At 41.4% G+C, this 6,624-nt stretch overlaps 1 long non-coding RNA gene across 1 annotated transcript; it reads left to right on the top strand.

The window, feature by feature from the left end:
- Window positions 1–335: 335 nt before the first annotated feature.
- Window positions 336–884, top strand: LOC118517236. The gene is made up of 2 exons (XR_004908276.1): window positions 336–498; window positions 615–884. It is a non-coding gene; the product is annotated as an uncharacterized LOC118517236 (long non-coding RNA).
- The last annotated feature ends 5,740 nt before the right edge of the window (window positions 885–6,624 follow it).

Raw genomic sequence — 6,624 nt, 5'->3', positions numbered from 1 at the left:
ATGAAACACAGACTTCGTCAAGTTGCGTCCACCGATGATCCAAAAACGTTGACGGAGTATCGATAACAAAAGTTCCGGACCGGCATGCAGGTGATTCTGGTGGTATGCCTGTGCCAACAATACTGCCAATTGATGCTTGGAAGAAAGCAATATTGGATGTTTTGACGATTCTTCGAGTTGCGCATTGCGTAGCCGGCCACCAACACGCATTAATCCCGCCTGGTCGATGAATGGGGATAACCATTTTAGTCGCGAGCTACGTGGTATCTGTCTTCCATTGGCAATCTCGATCCGCTCGTCCGGGAACGAATCCTGCTGCGCTAATAGGCACAACTGAAGCTCGGCTCGGTGTAACTCGTTGCTTGTCAGAGGTGGTACTGTGACGATGAGTGAATGAATGGAGCGATGCGTATTGTTTGCTGACCCCGTTGATGATTTGCTCGACTTCATGCACGCAATGAAACGCAAACAATATGCCGTAGTTCGACGTAGTCGCAGGTAAGTAGAGAACCGTGAAAAAAAGCTGTTGCTAAACTCATTGGTCATTGACAAGGAAGCAACCTGCATTTGAACCGCCCGTTCTTCTCCCGTTGATTCGATTCCTCCTGTTTCAGGTTCTCCTTTTGGCCATGCGTCTTCTTTGCTGCTCAGCCAATACGGTCCGTGCCACCACCGATGGCATGATAGTAATTTATCAGGAAGCAGACCGCGCGACACATCGTCTGCTGGGTTGTCCACACCCGGAACATGACGCCAGCATTTTATTTTTGTTTCTGCCTGAATTTGTGCTACTCTATTTGCAACGAATGGCTTCCAACGCCTTGGTGGTGAGTTTAGCCAGTGTAAGACGGTCATTGAATCAGTCCAGCAAAAGGCTTCGCAAATACTGGGAATAGACTGACTGACCTTCCGAAACAGTTGCGTTGCCAATCTTGCAGCACAAAGCTCCAACCTTGCGATTGAATTGGTGTTCGCCAATGACACCACTTTCGATTTTGCCGCCATAAGTTGCACCGAAATTCCTGAAGGGCCCTCTGTTCTGATGTAGCAACAAGCACCGTAAGCTAGTTGCGAAGCATCTGCGAAAATGTGCAACTGCTTACTTGTTGCTCCTCTAAGTGATGTGAACCGAGGGATGCGCACTTCACGGAGTAAGTGTAGCTTGGAATGAAACACCATCCATTCCTTTTGTAGATGTAATGGGAGCTCAGTATCCCAATCCCAAGCCTTGCGATGTATGATAAAGTTAGCCTCTTTGTTAACACCGTCGCCGTAGGTGGCAGATCGATCCGAAACCGAAGTATATCAACTGCGGGTTCCCAAACCAAGCCCAGCGTTGATACGAATTGTTGATCTTGCCATTCGTGAGTAGGAAGCATTGCCAAATCATCCGATGGGACACCTTCTAGAGCTTCCGGTACGTTGGATGCCCACTTTTTCAACGAGAAGCCAGCTGAATTAAGCATTCCCGATATCTGCTTCCGTATCTCAGCCGCATCCGCTACGTCTTCTGTTCCTGTTAGTAGATCGTCCACATAGAAGTCGTGGAGTACTGCATTCACCGCTCTTGGATAGTGCGTTTGATGATCATGAGCGATTTGTTGCAAGGTCCTAGTTGCCAGAAAGGGCGCCGATGCGGTACCGTAGGTAACTGTTTGTAGCTGGTAGGTTTTAATCGGTACTTCCGGATTCTCTCGGTACCGAGTGCGAAGGTATCGTTGGTCGCATTCATCGTGCAGCACTTGGCGATACATCTTCTCTACATCCGCTGATAGGGCGACTGCGTGCGAACGAAACCGAACGATAATGTTGAAAAGGTCGTCTTGAATCACAGGCCCAACCAACAGCTTGTCATTCAATGAGTAACCCGAGGATGTCTTACACGAAGCATCGAATACAACTCTGACCTTCGTGGTTGTGCTCGTCTCCTTCACTACCGCGTGATGAGGAAGATAGTAGTGTTCACAAGTGTCATCAATCGGTTCGGTGAGTAGTTTCATGTGCCCTAGTCGCTCATACTCCTTCATGAATTTGATGTATTCTATCTTCATTCTAGGGTTGGATTTCAAACGACGTTCTACTGCTAGGAGCCGACGATCAGCTATCGCCTTGGATGCTCCTAAAACGATACCAGGATTAGTGGATTGAGGTAAACGAACAACATACCTGCCAGATGCATCTCTGGTTGTAGTGGCCACGAAATGCTTCTCGCAAGCATCCTCCTCCGTTGATAATGCTGGATCATCGCCGATTGTCTCGAGTTCCCAGAACCGTTCCAAGATCGATTCCAGTGGGGATGATTCGCTGGTAGAAAGGTAAAAAGCCGATGATCCTTGTGCGGAAGTCTTCGACGAATGCCCAGCGACGACCCAACCGAAAGGGGTTTCCACTAGCCACGGTTTCCCTTTGCCGAGGGACCGCTTCCTGCCGGAATGCAGCTCCCAATACGTGTCTCCTCCGATGATAATGTCGATCTGGCCAGGCTTGTAGAACGATGGATCCGCGAGTGGCACATCAGGGATTCTCCACGCCGACGCATCAACGGGTGCCGGTGGAATATGCCAGAATGGAGCGTCAACAATGAGCAACTCCAGCTGAGCGACATGCGTACGGTTCGTTGATTCCACGGATGCGATAAGTGAACCGTTCACTCGCTGCACTGCGTTCCCGATGCCTGATACCGAAACGTTCACCTTCTTCCGAGGTGTTCCAATGAGCTTCCGAGCCAGTGCCTCGGAAATGAAATTCGACATAGAGCCCGAATCGAGGAGAGCTCTTGCCTCATGCCGATTTCCGTAACCATCCACGATGGACAGCAGCGTCGTTTCCAAAAACACCATGTGGTTGTCTGTTTGCGCTGTCATTGCGACCGTTGCGTTAGGAAGAGGAGAGTGTAATAATGTGTGGTGACGCTGACCACACGTACGGCAGGTATAATCCGACTTACATGCCTTTAATTGGTGGGAATCACTTAAACAGTTCCAACACAAATGTTTCGAAGCCACAATATCACGACGTTGTTGCACGTCCTTTCCAAAAAATACCGGACAGTTGCGAAGAAGGTGGCCCTCAACGCACTGTAAAGGACACTTGTGGCTCGTTGCACTGGGTGGCGATGATCGCGTAGGAGTTGCGGTTGCGATCGATCGTCGTGATGTAGATGGACGAGCGGAGCCGGCCACCTTTCGCGAACAATCACTTGCGTCATTAGCAAAGTTGTTGGTCGATTTCAAAATTTGTATCCTATCATGTACAAAATCGAGCACGTCCTTATATCTGTCCCTAGTGAAGTGCACCGAATGATTCTCCCACGCTAAAACTGTTGCTCGATCCAACTTCATGAGCAACATGTTCGACAGCGGCGTGTCCCACGAATCTACTGGTTCATTCAGTTTCACAAAACCGTTCACGTATCGCGAAAATTCGTCCACTAAGTTCGTCAGTTTTTCAACACTCTCCGATTGAACGCAGGGTAAATAGTGCAATTTACGGTAATACTCACGTACGAGCAGGCGCGAATTATCGTAGCGTTTGAGCAACGCTGCCCAGGTCACTGAATAGTTGTCAGCCGTGAGAGAGGTGTGTTCAAAAGGTAGGGCCGCGTCCCCTTTCAAAGAAGAGAGCAAATATTCCAATTTTGCTATCGATGGCAGCTCTGGTGAAGCGTCGATCATGGCGATAAATCGATCGCGAAACGACAGCCATTTCGTTTGGTCCCCATCGAAGGTCGGCAGCTCGATCTTAGGGAGACGCAAGTGCGGTGCGTTCGGCCGTCCAAACGCTAGCGTAGAAGAAACCAAACCCGTGGTTTCGTTGAGGGAACCGTCTTCCTTTCGATTATTCTCGCGTAAGAAAGATTTTATTTTTCTACACCGCTCTTCGATATTGATTCGGTCCATAATGCACGCTTCGATCGCGTCGTTGGTATCGTCGAGCTCTTCAAACTTTGATACCGCGGCGAAGAACCCTTCCCTATGTCTCTCCAGGTCTTCTAACGCTTCTGGGATTTGCTTGTAGTCATCCCCGGAATATTGTCCAATAAACCGTTCGAGAGCGTTTATGTTTTCCACTGCGATCCTCCTTTTTAGTTGTATGGCCTTTATTTTCTTATCCATATTTCACTTTACACACGAAAGAAACAACACTTTGGCGCAAAAAAATGATGGCGAAATGTTCGAACGCTGGCCGTTGCCCCCTGATGCAGAGCGAATGCGATGGCGGTAAACGACGCGACGATGAATTGCCGAATTTGCTCTTGATGCAGAGCCCTTTTCCCACTGTGCTCTTGATGCAGAGCGATTAGATGAAAACTTCGTAAATTCACTATCCGGTTCGAAGGACCATAAAATGTGAGTAAAACTCACTGAATTTACTGGGCGTGAAATTTACGGAGTTACCTTGAAAGAAAAGAGATGTACACTTTGCGCCGTTCCGTTTGCTACTGTGTATTCGGTTGTCAAGTTCATTTCATTACAAAGTTCATTTCAAAATTCATTTACCGCTCTAGATCACTTCGTCCTAATTCCTCTAGTCCAGTTTGTATTTAAACGAAATATTTCATGAAAACTTATTTTAATTAATCCTACCTAATTTCATGAAATCAATTTCTCACAAGTGTCTTATTTTACGTGTAAATACTGTTAAAATTGTGAAAAATAGCACTTTTCCAATGAAATTAGCCTGAAAGTGTCTCATTTTACGTGTAAATACTGTTAAAATTGTGAAAAATAGCACTTTTCCAATGAAATTAGCCTGAAAGTGTCTCATTTTACGTGTTAATACTGTTAAAATTGTGAAAAGTAGCACTTTTCCAATAAAATTAGCCTGAAAATGTCTTATTTTACGTGTAAATACTGTTAAAATTGTGAAAAATAGCACTTTTCCAATGAAATTAGCATAAAAGTGTCTTATTTTACGTGTAAATACTGTTAAAATTGTGAAAAAATAGCACTTTTTCAATGTATTTAGCCTGAAAGTGTCTTATTTTACGTGTAAATACTGTTAAAATTGTGAAAAATAGCACTTTTCCAATGAAATTAGCCTGCAAGTGTCTCATTTTACGTGTAAATACTGTTAAAATTGTGAAAAATAGCACTTTTCCAATGAAATTAGCCTGAAAGTGTCTTATTTTACGTGTTAATACTGTTAAAATTGTGAAAAATAGCACTTTTCCAATGAAATTAGCCTGAAAGTGTCTTATTTTACGTGTAAATACTGTTAAAATTGTGAAAAATAGCACTTTTCCAATGTATTTGGCCTGAAAGTGTCTTATTTTACGTGTAAATACTGTTAAAATTGTTTAAAAAACTTTTTTTCAATGTATTTAGCATGAAAGTGTCTTATTTTACGTGTAAATACTGTTAAAATTGTGAAAAATAGCAGTTTTTCAATGTATTTAGCCTGAAAGTGTCTTATTTTACGTGTAAATACTGTTAAAATTGTGAAAAATAGCACTTTTTCAATGTATTTAGCCTGAAAGTGTCTTATTTTACGTGTAAATACTGTTAAAATAGTGGAAAATAGAACTTTTTCAATGTATTTAGCCTGAAAGTGTCTTATTTTACGTGTAAATACTGTTAAAATTGTGAAAAATAGCACTTTTTCAATGTATTTAGCCTGAAAGTGTCTTATTTTACGTGTAAATACTGTTAAAATTGTTTAAAAAACACTTTTTCAATGTATTTAGCATGAAAGTGTCTTATTTTACGTGTAAATACTGTTAAAATTGTGAAAAATAGCATTTTTCAATGCATTTAGCCTGAAAGTATCTTATTTTAGTGTAAATACTGTTGAAATTGTTAAAAATAGCACTTTTTCAATGTATTTAGCCTGAAAGTGTCTTATTTTACGTGTAAATACTGTTAAAATTGTGAAAAACAGCAGTTTTTCAATGTATTTAGCCTGAAAGTGTCTTATTTTACGTGTAAATACTGTTAAAATTGTGAAAAATAGCAGTTCTTCAATGTATTTAGCCTGAAAGTGTCTTATTTTACGTGTAAATACTGTTAAAATTGTGAAAAATAGCAGTTTTTCAATGTATTTAGCCTGAAAGTGTCTTATTTTACGTGTAAATACTGTTAAAATAGTTAAAAATAGCAGTTTTTCAATGTATTTAGCCTGAAAGTGTCTTATTTTACGTGTAAATACTGTTAAAATTGTTTAAAAAACACTTTTTCAATGTATTTAGCATGAAAGTGTCTTATTTTACGTGTAAATACTGTTAAAATTGTGAAAAATAGCATTTTTCAATGCATTTAGCCTGAAAGTATCTTATTTTAGTGTAAATACTGTTGAAATTTTTAAAAATAGCACTTTTTCAATGTATTTAGCCTGAAAGTGTCTTATTTTACGTGTAAATACTGTTAAAATTGTGAAAAACAGCAGTTTTTCAATGTATTTAGCCTGAAAGTGTCTTATTTTACGTGTAAATACTGTTAAAATTGTGAAAAATAGCACTTTTTCAATGTATTTAGCCTGAAAGTGTCTTATTTTACGTGTAAATACTGTTAAAATTGTGAAAAATAGCAGTTTTTCAATGTATTTAGCCTGAAAGTGTCTTATTTTACGTGTAAATACTGTTAAAATAGTTAAAAATAGCAGTTTTTCAATGTATTTAGCCTGAAA

Source organism: Anopheles stephensi, unplaced genomic scaffold, assembly GCF_013141755.1.
Source record: "Anopheles stephensi strain Indian unplaced genomic scaffold, UCI_ANSTEP_V1.0 ucontig80, whole genome shotgun sequence".
In the NCBI taxonomy this organism is placed as follows: domain Eukaryota; kingdom Metazoa; phylum Arthropoda; class Insecta; order Diptera; family Culicidae; genus Anopheles; species Anopheles stephensi.
The sequence above is the reverse complement of the archived record's forward strand: the minus strand, read 5'-3'. Positions and strand labels throughout refer to the sequence as shown.